At 38.8% G+C, this 21,322-nt stretch overlaps 1 protein-coding gene and 1 pseudogene across 15 annotated transcripts in view; both read right to left on the minus strand.

Moving 5' to 3' along the window:
* The window catches only part of NRXN3 (neurexin 3), a 1,789,915-nt gene that overhangs the window by 1,139,729 nt on the left and 628,864 nt on the right, over positions 1–21,322 (minus strand). The window lies entirely within an intron of this gene.
* On the minus strand, positions 8,467–10,070 carry LOC128593806 (sorting nexin-5-like; annotated as a pseudogene).

Below are 21,322 nucleotides of genomic sequence, written 5' to 3' on the forward strand. Positions count from 1 at the left end.
TTTGAAGAATTATTCATAAAAAAATGACCACATGGCTAAGCTCTATAAAATAATTTTCAGACTATATTCTACATAGTAGCCTTTCAAAGTCCACCGATCTAGGTATGGGTGTGTGACTATCTGAAACCGAGTTTTGGACCATATACAGTATTGGTTCTTGGTGAGTCTTCAAGAATGAACACAACCTAATAACCGTCCAGATAGAATTATAGTAGCCACCCCAATCCTTGAGGAATATGTTCCAAGACCCCCAGTGGATGCCCCAAACCAAAGATAGTATTGAACCCTGTTTATACAATGTTTGTCCACATTTCCTGTAATAAAGTTTAATTTATAAATTAGGTGTAGTAAGAAGTTAATAACTAACAATAAAATAGCACAATGATAAGAATATGCCAGCATTACTGCTCTTTCCTTTTGGAGTCACTTGTGACTGGAACACAAGCAGTGAGATACCATAAGAGCTGATCAGAAATTGAGATGGTGGTAGCACAGACCGCATGAAGATGCTGGACAAAAAAATAATCCACATCCTAGCTGGGATGGAGCAGGACAGTGTGAGATTTCATCATGCTACTCAGATGAAGGTGAAATTTAAAATTTACAAACCGTTCATTCCTATAATTTTCCATTTACTACTTTGAGACCATGGTCGACCTAATGTAACTGAAACTGTGAAAAGCAAATCTGAATAAGAGGGGACTAGTATATTTGAAAATAAAGATATCAAACATGATCTTGTTTAACAAATTGAAAATACCAAAATGAAGAAGCACATTTTCAAATTAGAATATATTTTTTGTCTTACAAGAATGGAAAAAACAACACTGCATGTACTCAATGTTAGATGGAAATGAATGACCAATGCTTATGTGCATATGTGGAAGTAAAACTCAACAAAATATAACAGGTGGGAGTGGGAGAAGAGGATGGGTAAATTCACACCTAAAGGGTGCAACGCATGCTGTCTAGGTGAAGGGTTCACTTACAGCTTTGACTCAAAACTGTAAGGAAACTATGCAACCAAACCTTGTGTACACCTGTAATACTCTGAAATAAAGTAAGTAAAATAAAGCACTACTCCAAGTAAATACATGGGAAAAGGACTAAGAACTCAATTTTTATGAGCTGGGCTTAGAAACTATATAGATAGTATTAAACAAAAGAACTTACTGTTAACTCATGTAATGTATTAAATGCAAAACAAATAAAAAAGAAAATATTTCATGATGACCAGCAATCAATTATTCTCTGCTCTCACAGATACTTATTGACCTAGCAGGGCATTCTAGGCCACATTATCCAAAATGATACTTCTGAACCATAATACTAATTTGAAAATTATTTTTGTACTACTAAGGAAGAGCTACTATCTTACTAATCTATATGGATGCTTGAGCCTTTTACTAAGCTAATCTTCATACACAGGTGAACTCTGCAGCCCTGGAGAGACTGTAGGAACCTCTTCGACAAGTACTAGAGCTTTTATTTCTGTGTATTTCTCAGCAGAACTGAGTGTAATACATTATACACATCAGGTATGGAATAAAAATTCTGATTGTGAATCATGTTACCCAAGAGCGTATAAGCTGAAAATAAACACATTCAAGAGAGGAATAGATGAATTTATTGACAATATTGAGTTTAGTGTAGTGACTAAGAACATGGATGGTGATAGTATTAAATTGTTGAAATTGAAGCTCAGTCACTTATTAACTATGAGTTATTTAATCTCTATTTTTGATTCTCAGGTTCCTCAACTATAAAGTAGAGGTAAGAGAATCCACCTCAAAGAGTTAAAATATTAACTATCTAGTTAATATTATAACAATTAATGTGCACATTTCTAATACTTAGAAATCAATATCATCACCCTTTAATGATGATAATAGCATTGGATCTATTGAAGATATATTCAGAATATTAGAGTTGTATAATATATAAGGAACTATGCTACCCCTCCAACTATCAAATGCCACTTACTTAGACACAGAATATGGGATGAATGAACTACTGGGCTCATTTAGCTTGGCGTATTAAATTCTTATGATTTTATTATTAACACAGAAAGAAATATTATTTAGCCATTTAAAAATTGAACATTTATTAGGACTAATAAATTAGGACCTTTATTAACATAGGGAAAGATTATGCTAAAATCTAAATGGAAAAAAGATTACAATATTGTAAATCTCACATGACCCAGTTTTGTTAGAAATTATCACATTTTATTTAGTTCATTAATAAATATAGATACGGACATCTGAAGATATTTATATATATCTATATGTAGATCTATCTACCTATGGTGAAAATATACTAAAAGTTAATAGCTATTAACTGTGAATGGTGAAATAGAGATTTTACTTTTTTCTTTAATATTTTTCAGTATTCAAATTTTCTACAATAACCATATATTACTTTGATGATCAAGAAAAAAAATCACATGTAATTTAAAATAATCAAAAGACCAAAGACTTCATAGGGAAATGCTTTTAATAAAATGTTAGGGATTTATGAAGCGCCTCCTCATGAAAACATTTTAGTGACAGCATTGCTGTTCCTGAAAGTGCAATCTCTACAAAGTCATCCCTGTCTTTTAGACTTTTCCTAACTATTCATGTATCTGGTGCTTCATGTGACAAAATGTTTTGAAATTAAAAAGAGTAAAAAAGTGTCCTTTTTTCACCTATCAACAAAAATAGGTTGATACATTTGGTCACACTATTCAATGAATATGAATATGCAAAAAGATCATTTTTGATGAAAACAGTGACAAATGTGTAGATGTTAAGTCACAATATCAGGTACTGTAATTATTGTTATTTCATAACTCAATTTTGTACCAGACCAATAGGTGGGTATATATTTCCTTTCCTTTCCAAAAATACATCATTGTAATCAAAATGTATTTATTGATGGTTGGTTTCCTTGCTGTATAGTAATATTTTATATTGTTTGACCAGCATGATCATATTTTAAAGTTTCAATAAAAGGAAATAAATCAGAAATATTTAAAAAAAATTAAATGTGTTCTCTCCTATGTATAAGAAAATTCTTCGTATACTAAAATGTATATATTACAGCTATTTCTGGTTGAAAAATTAGGGGTGATAGTTGTCTTTTACATTCTCTTTTTCAATATACCCTGTTTCCCTGCAGTGTCTTATTTTAAGGTGTGTTCCCAAAGATGCTCCCTAGGTCTTATTTTCAGGGGATGTCTTATCATTCCTGTAAGTAGGTCTTATTTTCTGAGGATGTCTTATTTTCGGGAAAACAGGGTAGTATCCCCATTTTCAAGATGTTGATCTTATTATTATTTATTTGCATACACATATGCATGTAAATATATATACACATACACACTAACACATAAGTATGTGAGTATTTACATAGAGAAAGAGACAGGAAAACAAAGAGATACCACTCTGTGGTCCCTAAGGGAGCTCAGGTCCAGAACCTTCACCACAAATGACCTCTATACCATCTGGACTCAGGCCAGGCTTGGCATTTACCCTTATGATGCTGTGTGACCACTGAGTTTTCCAAAGGTAATACCTGATGTCGCTAATTCCACGTATCTGGGAACTGTCACAGCAACTAAGGAACAGCAGACATAAAGCACGCAAATAAGAAAATAAGGGGGGAAAGTACAGGTATGATAAAAATTAACTAAAGAAAACCAATCTAAAATAAATAATCCTGTTCTAGGTTTCAAGGCTGGTGAAGATTCTAACGTGGAGGAAGGGTGTCGAGGAATAATCACAGCCTGGTGACAGCTACAAGCTGGGAAAACTGAAGTACACAACTTAATTTGTGGTTCTTGACCGAAGCTTCTAAACTTAAAAATTCAAATAATAAAATAATGTTAAGTAAGGTTTATCACTGCAGGGGAGGGAGGGACCTAATTCTGTATTGGTTCCTTAATCCTTCTGTCAGAGTTTGCCCATCCCCAAAGTACACTTCAATAAAAGGATAATTGCTAGGTGGGCAGCAGAGCCTGCTGGCCCTGAATCCTCTCTTCTCTATGCCCCAGAAGCAAAAAGAATCTCACCTCTGTAATCCTTGGCCCACACACTGTTCACCTATAGTCCCAGAAGCAAGAGCAATATTCAGAAGGTTGAGTTTTTGTTGCTAATCAACAAATACTGAAATGGCGATGAGTGTTAAGGCAAGAGTGCCCAGTCAGAGGACTTGAGTTTGCATAGCAGATTTGTCCCTTATCGGGTGACCTTGGGCAACCTTCATTCCTCAAGTGCAAACACCCATCTTCATGAGGTCATCATGTTATAGCATTTCACAGCCCTCTTCTAATCATTGTTTTCTAGGAGCCAACTGGGCCTTTATATTTATGAGAAACAAGAATAAAATGTAACCAAAAATAATGAGTTACAGATATAAAACAAGAAATTGTAAAATTAAAAGACATTATCCAAGTTTATAGAGAAAAGAATCTCCCGAAGTTACAAGGTTTCAGGAGGAAATTTTTTTTTAGTTCTTCTTTTTTAAAATTTACCCGTTTAATGAAGGAACCCACAACACAAATCAGTACAAAAGAGCCCATGAGAACAGGTATTCGGTCCAGGCTGTGAAAAAAATGGAATTCTGGAAAATAGCTCAATGAGATACAAAGCTAGATAATCAATGCAGGGCAATAAAACTATAGTTTTTTAAAAATTTTAAAGTGGTCTAAGACATTGGAATTCATTTTGATTCTTCTCCTCTCTTTTATTATCTAAAATTTTACAACTCAACAAACAGTCCAAGAAGCACCCGTAGCAGCCACCCCCGGGAGCTTCTTAGAAATTCAGACTCTCAGACCTCGTACTGAATCAGAACCTGCATTTTAACAAAATGCCCATATGCTGCGTGTGGAGATTAAGGTTTGAGGAACATCCACTCTGATCTGTTATTTCTCACTTACAGGTGTCACCCAGATCAGGTCCTTCCTCTGGCTTACTGTTACCATTATCTTCGTTTTGACCCTTATTACAAGACAGTTGGAACTTCTTTTGAAAAAGTCACAACTAATTTATCTATTGACTCATTTTAAATTTATTTGTCATGTATTTACAGGGACCTACCACGTGTAAGGCTAGGTGTGAGTGGTCTGCAAAAAATATTTCCACTTTAAGAAAGAGAGTCAGCAGGAATAAGGGACTAAGATGATGCTAATGGTTTCTGAGGGAACGGTATGGCAATTCCATGGTGTCGGAATATCTGTGGTGAGAAGTGGAAGGATGATTAGGAACTTTAGAATGGGATCAACATCCTATCGTGCTCACTCTTTTTCAACAACAGCTTTTGCACACTTGGGACAATGTGATAACAATGTCACACATTTCACACCATCTACGTACTGACTGAAGTGTTATTTACTTCACCTTTCTCTTAAAATTGCCTCACTTCTTCCCTACATAGATTTTCATTTTAAAATCATTTTAAATGAGTCCTATAAATAGAAAAACCAGTGCCATTTGCCTATGGAAGTACCATAAAAATAAATACAAGTCCAGTACCCTTAATCTGCACATTTAAAATCAAAAATGCTCCGAAATTCAAAACTTGGTGACACTTGACCACATGTGACAGATTCAGGGAATATATAAAACAAGTGAATTTCATGTTCAGACTTGAGTTCCATCCCCAAATACCTCACCATGTGCATGCAAATATTCCCCCCTCCCAAAAAAAAGAAATCTGAAACACTTTTGGTTCCAAGCATTTCAGATAAGTAATATTCACCCTACAGAATGAAATAAAATACCAATAAGTTGTCAGTAGATACGGATGTCCTCTGAAGACTCTGAGCCTGAGGACTGACAGCTCTTTTGGAATATGGGAAATTAGTAAGCATTAGGGCGGATGTTAAAGACAAACTAAAAGCAAACTTGACTTTGTCCTTGTTATATTCAAGAGAAACATACAATTTCTGTTTCACTCCAGCCATTCTGTGTATATTCTCATTCCCTATCCACAGGTTGCTCCCAACTGCCAGGAATCTGTTCGGATGCCAACCACCCGTCTCTCTAAAGTAGTTTCTTGGTATTCTACAATCCTCACCTCCCCAGTCATGACCATTGCAGACCCCCTAGAATATCTTCTCTTTCTGCACCATGAACAGGCCATCAGGACTATACAACTCAGCAGTTAACCTTCATTCATCACTTGGTGTGTGCTTGTCCTACCCAATAACTAGGCTATGAGGACCTCATAATCCAGGGATAGGCTCCCATTAAGATAAATAAATTGATGTGGATGACAGTTAGATTGTACCCACCGGGGAATCAACTAGAATCTATCCAAGGTGGCAGAAGGTTTTGAAGAGCTTAGACATCGATCCCTCAAAGAGCAGCACTAAATCTTCCTACCAAACCTCCCAATAGCTGTCTTGTAGCAGCTTTTGAGAGGTGGTTTTCACTCCAGAGACCACAATCAAACCCATTAAAGCCTGACTTGCCTGGTCTTGCTTGCCGCTCCATAGTGCCACCTCTGAAGGTGTTCAGCACAATTAGCGATACAGCCTTCCTTAAGTGGTATAGAGCAGTTTAGCAAGCCCAGGAGACCAGAGTAAGGGGAGCATTAACAATAGTATGGAGCCACAGGAGGGTTCTGTTAAAGTGCCCTCTGGGAAACTGCATTGTTCTGATCGCTACTTTCCTTCTATCTGCATTAGCCCTAACAAGGAAAGAGAAACTCACAGGGCTTATAAAAGTGAAGGGCATTTGCCAGGATTCAGGACAGTTCCCTTTAGTATCCTCCTCTCCCAAATTTATGCACTGTCCGCCCCATCACTCTCTCTGTATCTGCCATGTCCTTGCCTTTCTTTGTCCCTTCTCTCCAAATATCTTCTTTGTAAGGTCCTTTTATTTTTTTAAATATAATAGAAAATATACTGAACTTGGAGATAGAAGATCTTAATTCTAATTTTTACCTGATCACTAATTTCCCCTTTGATTTGGGCATTTTTTCTTTCATTGAAACAGTAGTTTAAAGCTCCCCAAAACAGTTTTAGACTCAATTGCTCATATCTCCTCATTAATTTGGCCACTATGTGGTTAGTCAGTAAATCTGCCAATTTTCACAAATAGGAATGAAGAAGCCAGAGCTATCTTTGTTCATCTTTGCTCCAGGGTACAATTTCAGTCAATGACCAGGTTCATGGACATGATTAAGTCACCTTGAAAGCCCCCCCAAGCACAGATGTCTTGCCAAATTCACATGGAAAACTCACTCTGAAAGGAACCACGGCTAAGCCCTCAGCATCGGAGTGTCAATTCCCCTCAGATGTCAACTGCAGGCTGCTCCACAGAGGGTAACAGCCTGTGCTCTGGAATCAGCTAGACCTGGGTTCAATTCCTGAACCCAACAGTTACTAGGGCTGTGTGACCCTGCATGAGTTTTTTTATTTTTCAAAGCCTCAGTTTTCTCATCTGCAAAATAGGGATATTAACACGACCCAAATCACACCCTTGTTATGACAACATGTCACCCAGTAAGTAGCGTTAAAAAATATTACTAATAAATCTCCGCAGACACAGATCCCTTGGCCACACACAGGCACACACCTGGAGATCCCCTACCTGTTTATCATGTAGCAATAAAATTAGGTGAGAAAAACCCAACATGGTCTCTTTCCTTTTTTCTCAATGAATATTTATGAAACAAAACTTGTGTTGCCACACCCCTGTATCCCTGTCCCTCCAAACATGTCTTACACTGCAGCCAAGTTGGACAACTGGCCTGCCACTCCATGGACCCCTTGGGTACCTGTCTCTCTGTTTTTGGTCCTGCTGTTTCTGCCTCCCACACTGCTCCCGCCGCCCAGGGCTACCTCCTCAGCAGGTGAAACATCTCCCTTTTCCTTCCTTTTTTTTTTTTTCATGATTATTTTATTATATACTTTATAAATTTATAAACAGAAGCCCAAACATGTGTATCCCCCACTACCATTATGGAGGGAGTTCACATCTCTCTTGATGGAGATCTGGCTATCTTCTAAGGGAGGCCTTATTTGTTTCTCTACATACCTTCCCTCAAGTATTTATATCCCAGCTACAAAAATGGAGCTGCAAGGGATGTGTACAAAAATGAGATTATCTTGCTGTTGTTGTAGAAACACTTGAGGTTATGGGAGTGACTGAACAAAAAAACAAGTATTAAGGAATGGAATGTCTGCTATTCCCTGTTAACAAGCAGCTGAATCATTTGTTATCATGGGCACCTTCCTGACAATTAGTAGGGACATGGGCACAAGAAAACATGAGACAAACGTTGGCCAGGTGACTGCCTTTACTTGTTTCCAGAAGGCACACGGCTCCTACCCCCTTTCTTGGTAACTAAAGACAAACTACAGGAGACCCTGGTATTTCAATTCTGCCCACTTTGAGGTATTCAATGTATAATGAGATTAGTTATGTCCAAACGGCATGCAATCAAAAATTTTAAACCAACATGGTTAAGTACTAAGATTTTTAGAAATCAAAATATTTATTCATATAATGTTAAACTAAAGTCAAAACTAGTTAAGTCTTCCGTGGTAATGATTTAAGTGCAAGAGATGTGTGGCTTTCTTTCACATTCATTTCCTTCCTTCAGAACAAAGGCAGATCAGTTGTTCTTGAACCAGTCAATGCAGATTTGCAAGAGGGAGACGTTGTTCCTGGCATGCTTTTTTTCCAGTTCAGACATTTCGATTAGATTCTTTCTAAATGCTGCCACTCTCTTCTGTTTGAAATTCATCAGTTCTTCTTTGGCAGATTCAGAAAGTTGTTCACATTTCTGGCCGCACTCTTGCTGGTGTGCCTCAGCCACCTTGACGGCTCTGCTTTTTAACTGTGCCTTATCCAGAGCTTTGTTTGAGTTCTCATAGTCAATGAGGGCTATGGTGCATCTATATAAGAGATCCTTAGCAGCCTCTATGTTGAGCATGTAGTATCAGAGAAGCTCTGTCAGGTTTAAATCTTCATCTGCTGAGACTCGACCCTCTACTTTCCTAAGTTTCTTTTTTTTTTTTTTTTTTTTTTTTTTTATTTTTGGCCGGGGCTGGGCTTGAACCCGCCACCTCCGGCATATGGGACCGGCGCCCTACCCGTTGAGCCACAGGCGCCGCCCATACTTTCCTAAGTTTCTTAAATAGCTCAGCAACCTTCAATAGGTACTTTTTGATGACCATGGGCTCTTCTAAAGCCAGGCTACACAAGCAGGCTGGATGCAGTCATCAGCAACATTTTTACGAGATCTGGTCATTTTGTCAGCTTTCACATAGGAATCCTTAATCCTATTCTATTAATTAATAAGAAAGTTCTTCTGTTGTTCAAAGAAGTCATCCACCTCCTTAACTCCAGAATAAAGGACTTCATCAGCACTCTTCACAACACTTTGGAAAAAGCCACCAAACATCTCTTTGGTATTTTTCTGTCTAACACTTAGATCCTGATCATATTCCAGGGAAATTTCAGTCTTTACTGAAAACAGGGTGAGAAGAAAGCCACTGAAGAAAGACATCATGGGGAGATACGGTCTTCTTAAAAACTGCAAGATACTTGGCCTCCAGTTCTTGTTTCGTCTTGGCAAATTCTTCTTCGGTCATAGACGCCTCACCCTCTCCCAGTTTCTGCATCCTGTGTGTCTCGAGGACCATCAAAGTCAGGCTTGTAGGGGCAGGTGGAATAATAAGTGCAGCACAGTCTGTCGTTTCGATGAGAGTGTCGCGTAGCCACATAAAGCCTTCACGTTGCCTTGTAACAGAGAAGTCCGGCCTCTGAAATGTGGGTAGTGTGGTTGTTGGTGTGCACTGTAAACTCAACCTTATCTCTCTCGCTGAGCGCATCAGGTACGTCAATCTGAAGCAAGGGATCAACATTCAGGTCCACAGATACAGATCTCAGCTTGTTACGATCCTCCTCCTGCTGCTGCAGCCAGGAAGGAGCCGCCTGGCCTTACTCCGCACCACGCAGAGATCGCTGATCACAGGACCGCGACGGGGATGTCGAGGGACTGACACTCTCCTGACCAAGTGCATCTCCAGCAACATCTCCCTTTTCCAGATCACACAATTTCATCTGCATCACGCTCACTCTGCTCTTCCATGCAGTGTGCTTTCCAGGTCCTCATTAGTCTCACCTTGGGTCCCGTATCACTCTCAGAAGTGAACTACACTACATGGGGCAGGCCAGGCCTAGGGGGAGCTCCTAAAGCAACTAGGATGTGATTATAGAATATCCTGTGAAGTGTTAAGTCCTTAGAGAAAACTGCTGAGCTTCGATCACAAGGTCGCTCAAGAGAAGGAAAGCCAATTAGCTACTGTTCTGGGTTGAATTTTATCTCTCAAAAAGATGTTTGAGTCCTAAGCCCTGGTACCCACAAATGTTACCTTGCTTAAAAATAGAATCTTTTCAGATGTAATCAAGCTAAGACCAGGTCATACTACATTAGAGTTGGTCCTGATTCGGTGGCTGGTTTCCTTTTGGGAAAAGGGAAGTTTGGCTATAGAGACAGCCTATGATATTGTTATATTATAAGAAATATATACACAGTAGAACCTCTGTAAGTTGACCACCAAGGGACTGTAACAAGCTGATCAACAACAGAGATGGCCAATATAAGGAACTAGGCCTACTGTACTGATATGTACATGTGGTGCATGTCCAGTCTATGAAAATGAGGTCAACTTAAGGAGGTGGTCAACTCTGGAGGTTCTACAGTATTTGGTCTTGTCCCTGGTGTCTGTCACAAGAGCTTCTAACACCCTTGAAATTTCCTGAGTGATTAGGATCTTTCGTTATTCATAATAAGCCCTCTCAACCAGGTCTATGCTTATCCCAACGAAGTGATTCTTAGGGAGACCCTAGATAGCTTTACAATGGGGACTGGTCGCCAGAGGAACCAACAGTGTGTTTAGAGAATTGGAAATTTAACGCCCAACCCCAGGCCTTTGGAGAAGGAGAAGGAGCTGGAGATTGAGTGAATCATCTCACGGATGGACAATGATTTAATTAATCATGCCTTGGTAAGTAGAACCTCCTTACAAACCCCACACAATGGGATTTGGAGAATTTCCAGGCTGCAGGACACATGTAGGTGCTAGGGGGCATGGTGGGGAAGTTTGGGGGGGGCACAGATATTCTGTACCCCTTCTCTATACCTGCTTTATGTCTCTCTGCCATTTAGCTGTTTCTAAATTATATCCTTTATATTACGCTAAACTTGTAAATGTAAGTAATGTATTTTTTCCAAAGTCCTGTTAGCTATTTTATCAAATTACTGAGGACGGGGGCTGTAGAAACTCTCTTTTACAGGTGGCCAGTTAGAAGTGCAGGTGGCCCAGACTTGTGACTAGCACCTGCAGGACTGAGCCCATAACCTGTGGGCCTGTTGTTCACTCCCAGTCATTACTTTCAGATTGCATTAAATTACTGGCCAGGTGGCTGCTGTCAGAGGATTGGGTGGTGTGGGAGCATAAACATATTTAGTGTCCAAAATGGTGCTAAAAAGCACATCCCAGATACACAGCCACAGAGAGAGAGAGAGAGAGAGAGAGAGAGAGAGAGAGAGAAGGCCGACATGGGAAGATGAAGGCAGAGATGGAGCCAGCAGCTACAAGCCCAGGGCTCTAAGGATTCCCAACAACCCCACCATGCTAGGGAGAGGCAAGAACGGATTCTCCGCGTCACAGAATCTTCAGAGAGAGTTTGGCCCCGCTGAGCCCTCGATTTTGGACTTCTAGTCTCCTGGAATATGAGCTAATAGATTTCTGTTGTTTTATACCACACTGTTTATGTTACTTTGCTACAGCAACCCTAAGAAACTAATGAAGTAACCATTTACCATAATCTTCCCTGGTTCCAAAGACTATATCCTACTCAAAGTATAATTTTATAAAATTATCTTGATATCACATTATTATATCCTTTTGAGATGACATAGAAACATAAGCAGTAAGGCCTCCTTTTATGATTAGAATATAACAAAGCTCCTTGAAAGCTACAACCTTGGAAGTTAGTAAAACAGATCTTTCTTTGTTTGTTTGTTTAAGATGTTTGTACATTATATTCCACAGACTAGACGGGAAAGTCACCCACACTCACCAGAGCTAAAGTAAGATTACAGATTTAACAAGATTAGTTTGGGGATTTTCTGGCAACTGTTTTCCTAGATTCAATGGCTATAGCCAAACAAATACCAACATTTTAGTCCCCAAATTCTGTCTGTGGAATATGTAAACATTACATGCCTCATATGCACTGTGTACTTAGCACAGTGCCAGGACTTTAAGGATACAAAAAGATATCCTGGCACTGTTCCGTTCAGAAGTAACTATTTATAGATATTAATATATACTTACATTTAGGTAGATAAAAATAGAGATATGTCTTTTCTCTATTTTTACCAGTAAACTATTCCTTTCTTGTTGTTTATTACCCTGTGCTGTTCTCTTACACAACTAGGAAAACAAGATCTTGCTAAAATTGCTTTACTACGTAATACTTTCCACTGAAAATCCATAACTAAGGACCCATAGTAAAACAAATGAGCCTTAGATCAGTAGTATGTCTCTGCAATCTTATAAGAGCTCTTCTTGTACATGAATTTTGTTTGTCTTTAACTTAAACCGAACTCAAGTACAGACACAGGGTGCTCTTTTATGTCTTAAAAGAATGAGACTAATAGCACTTCTAGTAAGTCACTTACATAACCATGAAGCCATGATAAAGGAACCCTGAGCACATGGGAGGGAGACAATGAATTCACAGAAACAAATTTATTTACAGATACATTTTCCTTTCCAAGGCACTCAAACCCATGTAGTCTTAGTTGTCGTGTTAATTGACTGTTTCTCTAAGTTATCTCCATGTACTTCTTGTTCTTCTGCAAGCACATATAATTTCTACTGTATTGTCATTTAGTTGTTTGTAATATATTTCTCTGATTTTTCTGTTAGAAGAAATTTCATATGTGGAAATTTCCTATTCATTCCTCATGTATTATCATGGTCCTTACTAAGGTCACCTATACATTCAGGACCCCAGGCACAGGGAGAAGGTCAGTTTTATGCTTAAAAACTTTACTAGGTTTATACACAGAAGACCAAAAATCACAATATAACAAAGACATCTGTACCAGAATGTTTATTGCAGCCTAATTCATAATTGCTAAGTCATGGAAGAAGCCCAAGTGCCCATGGACCACAAATGGACTAGCAAATTGTGGTACATGTATACCATGCAATATTATGCAGCCTTAAAGAAATATGGAGACTTTACCTCTTTCATGTTTACATGGATGAAGGGAACCCTGAGCACATGGATAAGGAACATATTCTTCTTAGCAAAGTATCTCAGGAATGGAAGAAAAAGTATCCAATGTACTCAACCCTACTATGAAGCTAATTTATAGCTTTCACATGAAGGCTATAACCCAACTATAGCACAAGAATATTGGGAAAGGACCAAGGGAGGGGAAAGGAGGCAGGAGGTTAGGGTGGAGGGATGGTAATTGGTGAGGCCACACCTACCGTGCATCTTAGAATGGGTACAGGCGAAACTTACTAAATGCAGAATACAAATGTCTACATATGATAACTAAGAAAATGCCATGAAGCCTTCGTTGAACAGTTTGATGAGAATATTTCAGATTGTATATGAAACCAGCATATTGTACCCCTTGCACTAATGTACACAGCTAATGCACTAATGTACACAGCTATGATTTAACAATAAAAAAAGAAATGATTGCCAAAAAAAATAAAAATTAAAATGACCTTATATTTTCACTTATCCTTAAAATTACAGAATGTTTTCCTTTCAACTAATAAAATATTACTATTTAAAAAAAAAAAAAAAACTGACCACCAGGATGCTTCTAGTCCAAAAGGATGTAGTTCTATAGTTCAAGGATAGCAATTGGGTTTTATGAGACTTTCAAACATGACCAAATGTTAGTTAGGGTCTGCCTGGTGCATTGTCTTTAAAGCATCCTGAGAATAAGTCTTGACCCACAGGAAATAAAAGCCATGTATCAGTTATGATTATCTACACTGGTGAGGAATGTGGAAATAGCTCACATTTTCCCAACTCTTTCCATCTCTCATTTATTTGGAAAGGTGAATCTAATTTCACTGAAGCAGTTCTTCACCATCACAGATGCTGACTTGTGCCAGGGCTACTGCTCTCTGAGAACATGGCAGACAGACCCTAGCCTTAGGTGAGGCCCAATAGTCTGCTTTTGGGTTTTCATTCTTTGATGTAACCCCTCCCATTGGGCAGAGGCAGGACCTATGATCTGCTCCTAACCAATGGCATGTGGCAAAAGTGATAAGACCTTACCACCCATGATTATATTAATATAAATACAAACGCATTTTTAAAATCATGCATGAGGGAAGTATAAGCAGTTTATAGAAGCTGAGGAGCCTCAGGCCTACAACTTCCAGGAAATACAATCTGTCAATCATAGGAACTTGTAAAAAGATCCCAAGCTTCAGATGAGATCACAACCCTGGCCTTGATTGCAGCCTTGTAGAGTTTTAATGCAAAGAACCAACTAATTCGTGCTTGTACTTAAGACCCACAGACATGGCGAGGTAATAAACACAACACAACAATTTTGTGTTGTCTTTATGCAGTTAAGTCCCTGGTAATTTGTTATGCAGAAAACTAAAACAAGTTCAGAGAATTACAATTGTCTAATTCCCAGTTTGGGTGTCAAGAAATGTTTGCCATATCTCCCCCACAGATCAACTCCTCAGGCCTTGGCGTGAGGCAAGAGAAAATGGCACAGTTGCGTTTGGCCAAATTCCCTGATCGGGGGACCTTGGACGGTGGCTACCTGAGTGAGGCCTAATGATACTCTCCTCCTGATTTAACCCACTATCTCTTTTTCACATTGTCTCAACCTTGGGTATTTTCCTATCATTTATTTGTTCAGGAAATGTCCCTCTCTGCTAAGTTGCTTTTCACCACTTATTTCTAACTTTCCTCCAACCCAGTAGTCACTTTGGCAAAGTGAGAGAAGAATTCTTAACATTCCTACCACATGTCTTCAGCTTAGCATTGTTATTCTCTACGGAAGGGGAAAATAGAAGGGGAAAAAAAAGATTAAAAAAAAAAGTGAAAAGTTGTTTAAAATATGTTTACCACATGTTGTTTTGGCGTAGCATAGTCAGCAGCTTAACGTGAGAGGAAAGTGAGAAGTCGTGGCTGTATTTCAGCTGGAAGGCAAACAAGTGTGATGGTGGATCAGGAGATATGGTAAGCCCTCCTAGAAGGAGTCATTTGCAAATCTGGAATGGACTTCCTCCTCTGCAGTAATTCCAGCCATTGGTCTTCTCTAATTTCTTTGATCCTGACTTTTGCTAGCATCATGCAGCCAACAGCTTTATTATAGAATATCTAACTTCTGTTGCTTTGGAAGTTGATGTTTGATTTTTCTCCTTCTACACTTATTTGCAAATCATATACTCAGTCTGAATCTTAACAGCCTATGACATAGCCATTGGAATGCTTAGACCATGTTTGAGCTCTAATTTTCCATGCACTGATGTGATTCTGAACAAATTACTGAATGCCCTGTAACAGAGGACTGTGGACAAACCTTAGGCCAATTTTCCCAGGGAATGCTCTTGGGGAACACATGTGCTTCTCACCCAGTGTCACAGTCAACTAGCAGGAAAGTGCTGGAGTTCCTTTGCACTCATAACTTGCGACTGGTGGGCAGCTCAGCCAGCAGATGGCCAGAATTGCACAAACCAGTGGTTCTCAACCTTCCTAATGCTGCAAGCCTTTAATACAGTTCCTGTGGGTCACAACCTACAGGTTGAGAACCACTGGCCTGTACAGTCAGATGTGGAGGAAAGAGAGCCAAGAGATAAGCCTCCCTTGAGAACAGCAAAAGAAGCTCCTTGCATGCAACAGAATCTTTTCTCCAAATAGGAGGTATCACCCCTGGCTGCAGGACCCATGGGAAACACTGGGAATCTGCACTCTCTTTGGAAGCATATTGCTTGGAAACTATCGGCTATACCATCTCTGTACATTTCTGTATCGTTGTCATTAAAAAAAACTTAACTTATCCTCCATCTGAGCCTGTTGGAATCTTTCTGTCAATCATATCATCATCCCATGTGACAGCTGCTCTCTAAGCTTCTCTAACTTCCTTCTTTGCAAGATATGGATGATATTTATTTCTGTGTACCCATGTATTTATTGAAAGGATTAAACGAGAACTCCATAGAATTCTTAACATAATACTTGGTATTTCACTATAATCACAAATACAATTGTATTTAGATTATATATCATATATTATATAAGTATATAACTGTATATTCACATGTATATATAAATTATACCTATAATTACAAATATATAAGTAGGATTTTTCTTTTTCTAAGACTCTATTAAAACATTACACACTTGATGCATATCATCTCAAGTGTTTATCATGATACTTGATGGTATACAATTGTTACTTCCTTTGAAGAGCTGGAAAATGAAACCTCAGGATGTCAGTGTAATTACATAGTCATCTTACCATCCAAGATCAACCAGCTAGTTAGTGACAGAGCAGAATTTGAATGGAGGTCGGACTTGGTGCCATCATGTCTTTCATTATAATGAAACCCCAAAGACTTTTGCTCCCAAATACATATGTACTATTGATGCTAATAAAGGATGCTATTGATGCAGTGGACAAGGTGACAGGGTCCTCTAATCTGTGCTTCACTGAGTACTTTTCTTTCCATGAAATCTGAGATTGATTGATGATGACGCCATGCTCCCTTCCACTCTTACTCCAGCACACACAGGCACTCCTGGCATTACCAACTTTCACTCCAATTTTCCTACACATCACACTTCAACATATGTATACATTGACTATGAGGGTGAAGAATTTGAAGCAGCACGGAAGGCTCCTCTTCATGCCCCAAGAGCCAGCCCGAAAGTCACTGTTTTCATGATGCTTTCTCCAACTTAGTCCAATGATGGAAACTTTTTACAGAGAGCTATTATAATATCAGTGCCAGCCTCTGAAGGAACAGTTATAGCTAAAACTTAGCTAACTACATCACTATGTGCTCACTTACTATGAGCACTTCAAGTAGTCTCCATGCATTATCCCATTTGATCCTCATACCAATCCTTTAGCTAAATAGTATCATTACCCCCACTTTTCAGCCCAGGAAAGTGGATTGATGTTGATTACCTGTTTGCCTCCTCTGCCCCTTGCTCTAGGAGTTTCTTCATGATGGAGACTGTCTTACCCTTCTCTTTTCATCTCAGCACCCATCTGCTGATACCACCAATGGGCTAGGTGCTGACAGATGCTACCTCACTTATTCTTACAAACATACATTGTCAGTTCTACTCTAAGTCCCATTTCATAAGTGAGGAAACTGAGGCTATCTGAGGATAGAGATCGTCTAACGTTCTGAGATGCCGAGTCACATCTGGTAAGAAAAAGAGCTGCTACTCAAATTTATGCTTCCGTGTTCCCTTACCTACCTTTGTGTCCCATATTGGGTATAAAAATGAGTACTTGGTGAAAAAAATGCAAGAATAGAGTGAATGATCAGTGCATTTTTCATTTGGAGGTAGGATAAGGAAGATGTCTTGTACACTTAAAAGAGAAATTAGGAGGCACCACCCCATCACGACCGAGAAGACAGGGTCCTGCATGAACAATGACACATCTGTAGGAAACAAACAGACTTTTGTGAATCACTAATTCATCAGCAGTTTAGCAATTAAGAGAATGGTCTTTGGAGTAAAGCAGATCTGAGTTTGAACACCTGTTCTTTCCTGCTCTCTGGGAGCTGAGGCTAATAATCGAATCCAGCTGAGCCTCAATTTCCTTTTCTGTAAAATGAGGCATTAACACTCCACTTGATGTGAACCGTTGTGAAGATTCCAACGAGATATAACTTATATAAAAATAACTGAATCAGCTCTAAACACCATCACATTATTTTTCATCATTCTCCTAGGATTTATGCCAAATGCTGTCCAAAAGGTGCCCAGCAGCACATATTTTTAATACGTTTCTACATACATATTCCTAAGAGAAGTTCTCATGAAAAGCAGCTCTTCCTTGATCCTGATTAATTCTCAAATGATGCCCCAGTGTGTATTTTACCACCAGTCACAGACTCTTTCATTAGCAAAATGATTTTTTCCCCAAACTGCTAGGTTTTATTCCCAGTTTTATTCCCCGGATAAGAGTTTATAGGCGGAAGAACACAATAAATTAAAAGTTCAAGCTCAGTTTTGTTTGGAATTGAAACCATCTCCTCTGCCTGAGATGAGAAATAAAAGCATTATGAGTGAAGATGCCATTGAGTTAAACAAGCTGAATGTCTTCGGAGCGATTGATTTACCGCACAATTCCCCCTGGAAATCAGAACCGCCCACACTTGCACAAAGCCACCTTATTTCAAGGGCAATTCCTCCTGGATTTTAATGAGTTTTGATTTCACATTCTCAGCCCTTTGGTATCCTAGGAATCATTTTTCTTGACCTTATCAGGAGCAGCAGTCAAAATACTATTTTTTGATTAATTCCATTTTCTGAGGCAGAGGATTTTTCTCAGGATATCCAGGTCTCAAAAAGAAACATGTACTGTGAAGGGTGGTGGCAGGGGTGTGGGGGGAGATTGATGGAGGGGAAAGGAGAATGACTGTGAAAGAGTTTTATTCATTTCTGTTTTTTTTGTTTGTTTGTTTCCTACAGCTGGAATCTCAATGAAGATTGCTTTGGATGATGGAAACTTCTTTTCCCTAGTTCTAGATGTGGCATTCTATGGTGATAATTAATGAAATGCAATGAAATATCTTCAATTTATATGAAACATGAGTTGCTCAGAAAAGTCAAAATATGTCATTACAGTGATCAAAATTGCTCTGTTTGGTAATTAGTACTTTGAGGAGCAAAAGAAATAGATGCCAATAACCAAGACCTTGTCAAAACCAGATATTTTATCTACTCTTTTCCAAGGCAGCTCCCTCCTCCTCATGCTGAGTTCCTGCACAGAGAATTCCAACCCCTTCCACCTCCACAAGCACATCATTTGTTCACTCACAGGGCTCATGAGAAGAATGCGGACAGTTTATTTTGCTAGACTGCAATCCATTATTAGTGTTTTCAACCTTTATTTTATCTCACAGCACACTTGAACCTATACTTCTAAGAAACACATAAATTATGTTGATCAAAAAAAGAGTAAAAAACAAGAATATACTTATTGTGCTCTGAACTTCTTCTGCAAATAAATTTAACTAACGATCTTTAAAAATTTTCACAGCACATCTATGATCCTCTTACTGCACACCAGTGTGCTGTGGCATAATGATTGAAAATCACTGCACTATTAAGTCATAGCAGATAATCTTTGGCACATGGGACCTTAAAACATAGCAGCCATGGTTTATACAAACTGGACAGGGACAGAGTGATGACCCTGATCACAAGAGCAAACAAAGTCCAAACTCATAAGGCTAGCCCCACCCACCTTATCAAATATACAGTAGTTCAATTCTTGTCATATGGAAATCAATTTATCACTAAAATATCATTGGTATTTCTTCTTCTGTGTCGTTGGCCATTTCTCCTGTGTGGAATACCTTCCCTCTTTTATTTTACCAAAAAAAGAAGATGTATTGTATTGTATGTTAAGCGTCTACTGTGTGCCAGATTCTTAAAGTACATCAGTGAGGAGATGTAGCTGTCCTCTTAAAATGTATGGTGTATTAAGGGTACAGCTTCCAAATCCACTGCCCAAGTTAGAATTCTGGCTTTGCTTTGAATGGACTGTGTGATTCCACACAAGCTAATTACCCTCTTTGTGCTTCTGTTTTTCATCTGAGAAATGGGTACAGTAATAGTCAGTATCTCCTAGAATGGTGGTGGGCTGTCAATGGATTAACACAACCACAGTCAAGAGCTGGCCCACAGTAAGCACCTAATAATTAAGCTACTATCATAATTCACTTGCCTTATCCAGGCCCTATACCTTTCATCCAAGGCTGAGCTGAATTTCCATTATGAAGATTTCCCTTGACTACCTCAGCCTGGAAATTTTTTCCTCCTTTCCTTCAAAAAACATGTATTCATTGAATGGAAAATAGGATTTATATCCTATGCCAAACCAGATCAAGAAATAATGACTGCTTAGTGTCAGGGCTAAGCAAATGTGTGGCCAGTTCCAGAATCTCTAGGGGAGAAAAATGATATGTAAAGATTGATGACCGACGGGTGACGTAAATAAGCAAATGTATAAGAAAAAAGTATTGGCAAGACTCAGCTATAAATTTGTGTAACCAAAATATTTTCTCCTCTGCTTCCCATAGTATTATGGTTATATCTGGATAACTTATTTAACTTCCTTGAACTTTGGTTTCCTTATTTGTAAAAAGTGTTTAAAGAATACTACCTACTACCTACCAGTATTGTTAGCATATCAAAAGAGATAATATATATATAAAGCACCCAGTTAGAGACTAGTACACAGATCCGACTTCCTGTTTATTTTTGTTATTATTAGTATTATCACCATGTGGTAATACCATCCCAGAAGCATTATTAGTATGATGTCCAGACTGCAGCCCATAGGCCACATGGGAATTATTTGAGGACTGTTTTGCTCATCTGTGTGTCAAATATAGTGAAAATTAGGCATGGACCCTCCCCCCCACCATCAGCTTTTGTTATGTTGTACAATGTTTGGTCCAAGACAACTCTTCTTCCAATGTTCAGCAGGGAAGAAAAATGGTTGGACACCCCTGCATGTGAGAATTTTTAATGCATTGTCCCTATCTCCCTAGGTCATAACTTTCTTGTGGGAAGCAACCCTCTGACTGCCAAATGCCTAATACCAAAGGAGTAAGTCTCTTATGCACATTTGTGGTGCGGCTGGAGCTGGGGTGAGAACATCATTTTTTCCTTCAGCCATCCAAGGAAGATCAAAGGTAGGGAGGTGAATGAGTTGCTAAAAGGTCCCTCCATCTTGAGCCAGGATTGCTGTGTTGCTGATACACAAAAAAAAAAAGCATGAAAAGAGATGAAACTCAATATTATGCGGTGTTTTCCCTTGAGGAAGATTCCATAGCTATGCTTCTTGTAAGGGACATTGCTCAGGCCACAACTCAGCTAAGCTAAGCTGTGACAACCCATTGCTATAGGCTTTATGCTGAGTACACTGAAATAAACCAGGAAAGGAAGGAGTGACAAAGTAAACCCTGGAGGTATAAGGGGAAAAGCATTAGAGCATTCTCAGAAAATGACACATTTAACAGCACCTTGTTATTGTAAGACCATTTGAGGCAATG

This window comes from Nycticebus coucang, chromosome 9 (assembly GCF_027406575.1).
Source record: "Nycticebus coucang isolate mNycCou1 chromosome 9, mNycCou1.pri, whole genome shotgun sequence".
Lineage (NCBI taxonomy): Eukaryota > Metazoa > Chordata > Mammalia > Primates > Lorisidae > Nycticebus > Nycticebus coucang.